The sequence below is a fragment of the Corvus cornix genome, chromosome Z, assembly GCF_000738735.6.
Source record: "Corvus cornix cornix isolate S_Up_H32 chromosome Z, ASM73873v5, whole genome shotgun sequence".
In the NCBI taxonomy this organism is placed as follows: domain Eukaryota; kingdom Metazoa; phylum Chordata; class Aves; order Passeriformes; family Corvidae; genus Corvus; species Corvus cornix.
In genome coordinates this window covers 29,419,668-29,430,196 of record NC_046357.1, presented here as the reverse complement: position 1 = coordinate 29,430,196, position 10,529 = coordinate 29,419,668, and the positions used below count along the sequence as shown (strand labels likewise).

The 10,529-nt window shown below is 40.3% G+C and overlaps 1 long non-coding RNA gene across 1 annotated transcript; it reads left to right on the top strand.

Annotated features, from left to right (window-relative positions):
* Positions 1 to 799: 799 nt before the first annotated feature.
* Positions 800 to 8,701, top strand: LOC120411503. Its single transcript, XR_005603836.1, has 3 exons — positions 800 to 922; positions 4,210 to 4,335; positions 8,051 to 8,701. It is a non-coding gene; the product is annotated as an uncharacterized LOC120411503 (long non-coding RNA).
* The last annotated feature ends 1,828 nt before the right edge of the window (positions 8,702 to 10,529 follow it).

Below are 10,529 nucleotides of genomic sequence, written 5' to 3'. Positions count from 1 at the left end.
AATTATTACAGTCCCACACCTTTGTGAGAGAAAAGAATCAGGATACTTGAGGGAAATGGATTTGTTAGGATGGGAAAAAGACATCTTTGCTGGTGATTCACACTATAATGATGTCTGACTCTTTTATTCTGAGCAGGAGCTACACAGAGATGTTTTATTGAAGAGATTCAGTGAGGACATACCAGCACAGCTAGGACTTATTTTTCTCTTTTTCTGTGTTCCCTCAGACACAATTTTCTAGGTTTCACATTTTACAAACAAATTTTTCCTGTGAGTCAAGACAATACTTAAGCAAGAGGTGAGCTACTAAAGACAATATGCAGTCATGTTACAGGATCATGTATTGGACAGGTTTGTAAAAGATTGCGACTTTCAGATTCCTTAAAGGACATCAAACAGAATATAATTTTATTTGTATGGGATGAAAACTGGGTGACCTATGGCAATATTTATGCTATTTAGTCACTGTAAATTTGTGATCTCTGATGGGGAAGAAGGGCAACTCTCAGACAGGCCATGTTGCTGGACATGCCATAAATCTCTTCTCTTTTTCGGGTAATAGCATGCAGTGAGAACAGAGTTCAAAGTGGGTGATGCTCTTGGAAGTGAAGAGTAGAAAATCTGCTATTCTCTAAACCAGAAACTTTCCAAGCCTGATTTCTGCAGTCAGCCTGCAAGGTCTTCTGTGCCAAGTGTCTTACTGCCAATGAAAACTAGCATTTTCTATAGGAAATCTTCTGATAATCATATTTACTCTTTCCCCATTAAATCTAGTGTAATTTGACCAAGCACAATGCAGCCTTCCAAGAGCTACTAACTGCAATTCTTCCACTATCATTCACTGAATTTCAGATGGATGAGATTATTGCACTGGCCAAGAAAAAATATTTAAGACTTGCACTGGATTTCCAGCCTGAATGGGGTAAGCTTGGGATGGCAACCTGCCTAGAGACATTATCCATAACTAGGTGTTTATTATTTTTCTTGATGTGTTCATATGCTTCCAGGTAAACACAAATGTTAAAATGTTAAAATGAATAGTTAATCAGAGGAACTACTAGCCATAACAACAAGAATACTGTGATAGCAACAACGGTTTTGTGATGGAGCACTAATGTCTCCTGTCTCCTCTGTTTGTGTAGACTGTTCAAAGAGTAAGAACTATCTCTTCCTCACATTTACCAATCTGCTCCAGGTGGGGACTCTGAAGGAATGGAGTGAAAGTAATATCAAAGAAATTATTCAAAATTTGTTCATGAAGAAAACAAGCTTCAGAGGGACAGGGGATGTTCTGACTCACTTTCCTTCCCAGCAGCTTTTCCATAATTCAAATGTCATAGGCTAGATCAGTATATCTACAATGAGCTCTTCAGTCTCTTCTTTCAAGGATCTTGCCTCTTCCAAAAGGGAGGTGTGACAGTTTCAAGTGGAATGGTTCTTGCAGGTGATTTTCTTTAAAAGGTTGAAGAAAATCCAACAAAACCAGAACATAATAAACCCCAGTTACCCCATGAAGAGAATAAACTAGTCTTTGGTCTTTTTTTGACTTTCTGGAAGAAGACAAAAAGACCAGGGCTATCTCGTCAGATATCCTGGCAGTTGCTACAGACTGTACAGTTTGACTGCATCAGGAAAAGAAAGTCTATTTTTACACATGGCTGAAAGTTTCGTTCTTCAAGTGTCTGAGTCCAGAAGGTGAAAGCGAACCAGAAAATAAAATTGTGGAACAGATCAGTTGGAAGCATCATAATGTTAGTTCCTACTCATTAGAGCAGTGAAAGCTTCAACAAATCTTTTACAAACTGAAGTCAGAGTATAATGAAATGTCATAGAACTCTGCAGGACTAAGAGAGGCTTTTCCAGAACAGTAGAATCCCTGAGAGGGAATCTATATTTGAAAAACAAAAAACAGGGATAAATGGCTTCTACTCTTTCTTTCTCTCTCTATAAAATTTCCCCTGAATGCCTGGGTTTTAGTCCAGCATCTAAATCACGCATCAAAAAAAAAAAAAAAAGAACCATTGCAAATTGTCTGGGGGTTTTTCCTGACTGAAGAAAAACAAGTGTTTTTTCTGTTGCACATTAGCTGTAATAATTTGCACTTTTTTAAGAAGTGGTAGTTCAAAAGAAGTGAAGAGTAGATCTCATTTTTTTCAGGATATTACACATTAGAAGTCTTTATGAGAAGTAGGGGGACTCATATGCCTTCATCAAAGGAAGACAAACTGCCTTGCACAGTGTAGTCAACATCCTAGGTTCCAGTTAAAAAGGAGGTAACACCATTGCTGTGGAGTTAAGATTTGGAACTTCAGTTTACTGCAGATCCTTGGTTTCTTGGCTATTCTAGCAAGATAGCAGAATGATATGGGTCAGAGGATGCCTTTTTGTTATGAAGAAAAAGCAAAGAATCCTGGGCCTGTTTTTACACAGATGGACTTTGTCATGACTTTGGCAAGGACCCTTTGGGCCTGTTACTAATGGGTTTGAATTAAATGGGTTTGCATCACTGAACTAACGCATGAGGTATTCTTCCATTCTGTTTTATAACTGACAGTAGACAATCTCTCCACTCATAGCAGAGTCTGAAAAACCAAGATATCCCAGTGCATTTCCTGTTGGACTGTGAATGTCTGCAAAGTTGGAGACTTCACAATCTGTCTGGGCAGCCCATTCCACTCTTTGATCATCCTCATAAATAAATTTATTTTTTCTTATGCTTTAATGAAATTTCTCATGTTTCAGCTTGCTCCCATTACCTCTGATTCTGTCACTGGGTAACACCGAGAATTTTCAGGCTCCCTCTTCTTTATTCCCTTCACTCAACTATTTACACACATTGGTAATGCTCTCCTGAGCCTTCACTTCTCTGGGCTGAACAGTCACAGTTCTCTCATCCTCTTCTTGTACAAGAGATGCTCCAGTGCCTTCATTGAACTTTCTTCAGAAAGCAAATGTCTCTGTTGTACTGGGGAATGTGGAATTGAACCCCCACATTCCAGTCATGGCTTCAACACTGCTGAGAGAAAGAAGGGAAGGATCTCATCCCTTGCCCTGCTGACAGTTCTGTTCCTTGTGCAGTCCAGGCTGCTGGTGGCCTGAGGGTTCACGGCTGGCTCACGGTCAGCTTGCTATCCACCAGGACCCCCAGGTCCTTCTCTGCAATGGTGCTGTCCAGCAGCTCCCACCATTTGAATCCCTGATCCCTTCTTTCTTCTTCTCAAATGTCAAACACAGTGAAGCACCCACCCTTGTTCATTCCTCAGTTATGCAAATTATGAAGTTATGACACTCCTGGACTCTTGTTCGTAGTTAGGTCACCATACTTTATGTGGTAGCTCCCCATTAACTCCTTAAAAGAAAGAAAGTAAGATAATGGGTTGGATACGGCTATTTGTATTTGTGTCACTATTGAAAAATGAACAATTTCTATGGATAAAAAAGCAAAAATATGTTATCCCAGAAAGAGACAAAGCCCATACTGATAAATCCTCTTTCTTGAATTGATATTATTTCCTATCTTTCGTATTTTAGGCAGAAACTGATAGAAAAGACACTGTCAAGTTATTAACCATCTCTCATGTTACTTAGAATGAATGTTTCATGTTTAGTCACAATTGTTTTGCATTTCAAGGACCTTTTTGATGAAAATTAGAAAACAAATTCTCTGAATCTCTGATTCTTTCTCTTTTCAAAGTGATTTTCTTCATTACAAGGTCACACCCACAGTGCTGTATCAAGCCCCTAATTATGGCCCTGATTTAATTCATCTACAGAGGAACAGGGCACTCTGTCATGAGTAATTTCAGAACCTTGGAGTTACACAAACTCCAACAATGCATTTATAGATGCTCAGTTCTTTGAGCATCTCACCAACAGTCAGGTAATATCCCACACAATATGCTATGCATTACTAGTTGTGCGGTTGTGGACCAAAAATTGGTCTCTGCTCCTGAGACCTGCTAGTGAAAATTGCAAGGACACACCAATATGGACTTGTCCACCTTTGTACATTTGAGGGAGCAACTTGTTTCTGGCAGAGACTGGGGAATTGTAATAGAATTCTGTTGTTTTGTTTTCCATCTCAAATGCAACTGTGTGAAACATGTTCTTACATAGTTTTCCTGCTTATATCTACCCATCTGAGCCTGCATATGATGTTTAGGCTGCAGGATTCCCTGCTACTCTAATAACCACTTTTTTGCAACTCAGAATATGCACTGAGAGGATTTCCCACACCGATCCAAGATGGATTGCAGGAGGAGAACTAGTGCGAAGATGCAAGTATTGTCTTCATCAGCTGTTGTCAAGGTCATTTTTGGTCTTCCTCCTAACCAGGTGAAATTTCTACTCTCCTTATATACAGCCCAATATTATCCTCCTACAGTTCTTTACATATAGCATGATCTAGACAGAGACTTAAGCAATAAAGTCATATATGTGGTAGCATGTACTTCATAAAGATTATTAGCATATGATACATTTTAATATTTAAATAACCCTGAGTGAGGCAAAAGTTCATTTTGGTCTGTAGCATACTTCAATTTTCTGGTCATACAATTTTTTTAGTTCTGCTCAGCTCTTCAGAGACAGAAAGAGGACCATTCTGTCTCCACCAGACCAGGTCCTCCAGCTACGTCATATTTTCTCCATGTCAGTTATGTGTATCTCCACCTGCAAAGATAACGCAGTGGTACACAGGACAGGTTGCAGATAGTAAGGCTTAGCCCTTTCCTGGGCCCTTGGTCTTCATCCCACATAGGGGTATTTCAGCAGTACAAGTGATTACACATCATAACCAACCTGAAATGTTACACTTTGGCCTTCTCCCAACTCCACTGTAAGAGGCTGAATGTTCACAAACTAAGAGGCATTTTAAATGCACTGTTCTTCCCTCTGACAGAAAAGCTGTTCGTAATTACTGCCATTTCTTAAGTTAACGGCAACAATATTCTGATGGGAGGTGTTCTTTCATCTGGCATTAGCCAAAGGAAATGACTTTACAGCTACATTAATTTACATATATATTAAGCTCATGACAAAGCAAATTATAAAGATAAAACACCATCATCATGTCTCTGCTTCCACTGCCTGTGCACTTCTTTCTTGTCCTTCAGTTTGACCATCAGATCTCAACTCATCCATGGTGGTCTCTTGCCTGCCTTTCCTGGTTTCTTATACTTGGAGATGAAGGATGAGTGTAGCAAGATGGAAGCAGCTTAAAAAATGGGAAGAAAAAGATATTCATGTAAGCCATGACACAAGGCACTTTTCCAAAATGCATGTTATTTTTGCAGTTTGTCAGAACCACTCAGCACAGACATTAACTGAAAACTGCCTAATCTGCTTTCCTCCTTTGTTGATCATCCTTAGAGAAAGAGCCTTGGTGTTGGTGCTCTCCTCTTAACACTTAGACCAATAATCAGTGGTCAGTCAGCTACTGTTCAGAGTGTACATACAGCCAGCACTGTAAAAGAAAAAGTATGTGCAAGGATGTGCCATGTGAGCATATGTCATGACATCCAGAATGCAAAGTAAATAAAGGGCACCAGAATAGAGTACATCTGTCCATCTGTCTGTCTATGTCCAAATTTGTAAATCAACCAAAGAGCAACTGCTGATTGGAAATTAGATTTGTAGGTCAAGAAAGAAACCTGCTTTAAGACCTGACTAAATTATTTTCTGTCAGTTGAATTAGATGAAACTCTTAAACCAAATCAACGGATGCTGAAGAGACACAGCAGCATTTGAAGAGGCCAGAGGCCATAGTGAATGTTTTGTAAGTCGTGCCAGTGCCTCAGATAATAATGAAAATAATCAAAGGCTTTTCAGCTAGAATAACTTTCTCCTCCAGGAAAAACACTACTGACAGAACTAATGGGCTTTAGAAAAGCGAACACAAGCTGGGACAGTGTATTTAAAGAAACTGTTGGTGAAAAACAATATAATTAGAACTCTGTGTTTGCTTTACAGTCACAAATTGTTGCAATTTGCTTTGCTCTCTGGTTTCCTAGGAGGTAAAAGGAAGAAGAACAGGAATAAATCTCCCTCCAGGCCTTGCTATTTTAGCTGAGCCAGTCTTGATCAGACTTTGCTCTTTATAGTGAAGCTATCTCACCCATGGACATTAGAAGGGTGTATGACACCTGTTCTTTATTTAGAAAGAAGATATTTGGATTTATTATAATTTCATTTTAACTCCCTTCCTTCCTTCCTTCCTTCCTGCCTTCCTGCCTTCCTTCCTGCCTTCTTGCCTTCCTGCCTTCTTTCCTTCCTTCCTTCTCCATCTTTTGTCCTTTATTTCCTCTACATTTTTTTATGCCTAATCCCCAACCAGCACAAATGCTTATATGGATATAAATGCAAGCAGCTATTTAAGCTCAATAATTCAGTTAGTTCCCCTTGGAAAAAATTAGCTCACACATTAGCATCTTTCCTAATCTAAAGAGTTGACAATGGATCCCTGTGCACTATCCCTCCTTCCCTCCTCAGAAAGGTACCACCTCCTTATGTCAGAGTGTATTGGGTCTGGCAGAGGTGGATTTCATTTTCACACAGCAGCCCTCACGGTGCTGTGCTTTGCATTAGTGGCTGGAAAGGTGTTGACAACACAGCAGTGCCTTGGCTGCTGCCGAGCAGTGCTGGCACAGCACCAGCCTCTCTCTCCAGTTCCACCCCACACAGGCCAGGAGGCTGGGGGTGGGCAGGATCGTGGGAGGGGACACGGCTGGGACAGCCAACCCAAACTCACCAAAGGGGTATTCCACATCACAGGATGTCTGTCCAGGTACAAAACCTAAGGGAAAGGAGGAGGAAGGTGTGGCATTCATTGCCCATGGTGTTTGCCTTTTGGAGCATCTGCTAACATGTATTGAAACCCTGCTTCCCAGGAAGTGGCCAGACATCGCTTGCTGGTGGGAAGTAGAAAATAAAATCCTTTGTGTTTTTTAATGTTCTGGTTTGGGTTTTTCTTTCTTTTTTCTGTGCTTGCATGCCCAAAAGATTTGCTTTAGCTTTATTTGTGCTTTTACAGTGCTGCGCTCTGTATTGGTAGGCAGCATGTACACCACACAGAGTGAATGCTCCTGGAGGTTGCCTACAAAAGAATATTCCTGATGCTTTTTTGTTTTCAGCAGAATTAACACAGAGGGTTTTTTTCCCCACAGGCTCTGGGAAATCTCCCTGAAAGTGGAAGTATTTGTTCCTCATGGCAGGAATCAGCCCCAGACAAAATGCAAGGGAAGCCTCTTCCTGATGCAAGGCCTATAATACCATGTTTGTAAACATCCAGCTTTACATTCACCAAAAGGTGTCCTTTTAAAAAAATATCCAGTGAGTAGCTCTGAAGCTGTTAGGACATAATCAGAATCAGGACATAGGGTCACACAGAGACAAGAGTAGCCAATGGAAGCCTTATGTCTTTGGGAAAGGCAGTAAAATATGCTGTCTTTTTTACAAAATACAGGAAAATAGAAGTTACGCTCCTAAAAACAAAGAAGCACACTCACATGTGGTAAATGACTAAGTATTTATGAAGTAATTAATGAATCTTCCATTAAAGTAAAAACAAACCTTGAAACAGTAAAGACTAGTGTTTCAGCGTGGCCTTGAGGATGGGAATTGATACAAGTATTAAAATCATAAATAAAATCAATGGTGCAAGACACGAGACCCCAGCCTACTCTTACACCCAGAACAGTTTATCCATGGGTAATATATTTAACCTTATACAAGAAAAAAGGATTTCATTCATGAAACAAGCCAAAAAGAAGAAAATATTAAATTGGAAGCTTGATCTCTCCCAGCCCCGGTATCAATCCACATGGAATAGAATCATAGTGTGCTGGGGGTTGGAGTGCACCTTTCCAGATCACCAGGTTCCTACCTCCCTGTCATAGGGGAAGTCTATAGATCTGCTAAATAACACTAACCAGGGAAAAAGTAATTTAATAACCAGATTTTGTTTGTCATTCAATTTTCTTTACTATAAGTGGGGGAAAGATTCTGCAACTTTTTATGTAAACCTCTTTCGATACGATTAATGTTTTCCCAGCTGCTATCTCAGCTTCTGAAGAGATTAAAATGCAAAGAATGATAACAGCATGGTTACATCAGCAGAACATTTATTGCCTTGAGAGAGGTGACACTGTGGCTGGGCTGGAGCTGCAATCAAGAAAATGGAGGTGGAACAAGCAGAGTCAAAGGCAAGTACAGGCAAACGTATGACAAGGTTCTTCTGTCTATAGTTTGTGCTAGTTCAGGAAGGGCAGCAATGACATAGAAGTGTGGTTTTGTACAGTGCTTTATAATTGCTGTGGACATATGGTCCTAATGAGGAACACATCAACAACAAAGTATTATAACCTGCAATCATCTCTTTCCTTGCTCAACTGCTAAAACATCTGTGTTAGGTAAATGAATTTTTCTGCCTGACTGTGGATGCTAGAAAGCAATCAAAAGACATTCTTAATTTTACCTGAAAACCTGCTTTCTTCATTGGTAGGTAAACTGAGTAGATCAGTAAGAAAAAATCTGCATTATTTCACTGACATAAAAGTGGTTTCTGAGTTGTTTCAATGACCTGAGAAACTGGCCTATGCACCCACGTGAGGAATCCAAAGGTGTAGGGACCGGGAGAACCTCTTCAACAGTGAGAAGATGTTGTGGGTAGTTAGAATTACTGTTGAAATGGTGAAAACAGTGTCTTCAGTTATACAAGAAGTCACCTAATTTTGGTGTTTCCAGAGTTATTTCATATTATTTCATATTTCATATTATTTCATATTATCTCAACTGTATGCTATTTCATATTAGCTCAAATGAAGTGCTCAATGTAGTATTCTGGCTGACTCTTAGATCTGTGACAAGAAAAGGTAACGTATTTGTCTAAGTTAATAAAACTGGCAGGAAATTAGGAACTGAGGGTGACCTGTGGAAATGAATTGACTGCAGAAACCAATTGATATTAGCTGACTGCTAAACCAGGCTCAGCCAGCTGACATTTTACATTCAACTTACTCCTGTTAAAAAAATTTTGCCTTAAAACAGAAAGCTTGAGAAAGAAGGAATTGGAGGAAACAATGCAATGTGTAACAGCAGACATCTGCATTTCATTTCCACATTTTTCTTCAAGTAAAGAAGACTGTGTGTCACTCACCTGTGGCCAGTTCTCAGACCGAAGGCAAACATGAAAGTCTGATGGGAGGTAGATGTCTTCAGACTGAACAGAAATGTCACCTTGGAAGTAAAGGAGCTGTTTTCTAGCCTGCCAGCGGGTCAAACAAAGACAACTGAGATGAGAAATCTCTGAAATCACTTTAGCTGCATTGAGAAGTTTGGAAATATTGAGAAACCCAGAAGATTTCTTAGCAGTTGCAGAGGCAGTGGGAGAACACACAGCAGTGTGAGCAAAGGAGAGACCTTACAATGTTTCTAGCAGGTGCTCTTTTAAAGCCTTCAGCCTGTGACCACGTCGCAGTCTTCACAGCCTTTTTTCAGAACAAGGAACCTTTCAGAGCTCAGAGAAGAAGTTGTTCAGAAATTAGCACCTTTCCAACGGCAAGATGCAGGAATTTTATGGAGAGGAGTCTGTTGGGGAGGCGAGTGGAAAGGTATTAACTGCAGTAAAGCCCACGGTTTGTGTGCCAGATATCAGGAAGGCTGATGATCTTCATGCAGCACATGGCCTGCATCACATCAAGAGAGAACCTAATGCCTAAAGCATGGGGCAGCAGTCCAGAGGACATAAACTCTAATTTTGATTTGATTGGACATGTAGTCAAGGTCATGACTACATCTCCTACTAGTCAGTGGTGGTATTCCTGCACGTCCTGAGAGTACATAGACAGTAAATTCCACAGTAGCGTGACAGCTCATGCATCCAGACTGCTGAGCCCATGACTTTTACCACTGTGCTAGTGCTGTGGTACTCACCTATTGTTCCTCCTTATGAACTCCCTTGAGAGTTAAGGAAACTGTTTTTCTCTTTTTACCTGAAAGAAAGTTGTACCAAGGTGGGTGTTGATCTATTTTCCTGGATAGCAAATGATAGGATGAGAGGAAAAAATGAGGTTGCGCAAGGGGAGGTTTAGATTGGATATCGGGAAATATTTCATCACTGAAAGATTTGTCAAGCATTGAACAGGCTGTCCAGGGGAGTGTTTGAGTCACCATCCCTGGAGGTATTTAAAAGCTGTGTAGATAGAGCACTAAGGGACATGGCTTCATCATGGACATGGCAGTGTTGGGTTAACAATTTGACTGGATGATCCTAGAGGTCTTTTCCAACTTAAATGATTCTGTGACTCTGTGATTCTATGATGACTCATTTGCCACCATCTCAGACTGCTGGCATTTTTTCAAGTGCATGGTAAGTGAGTCTGCCTCCAAAAGGCTCCTATTTTATGGACAAGAGATGGATGGAATGGAGCTGAATCTCAGGGCACAACCTAAGCTTTTCTCATGCAGATATAGAGCAGAGCTTTAAATGTGGGTATCTGAATTCAATTTAGTGTTTGAGCTGATGGCATTTT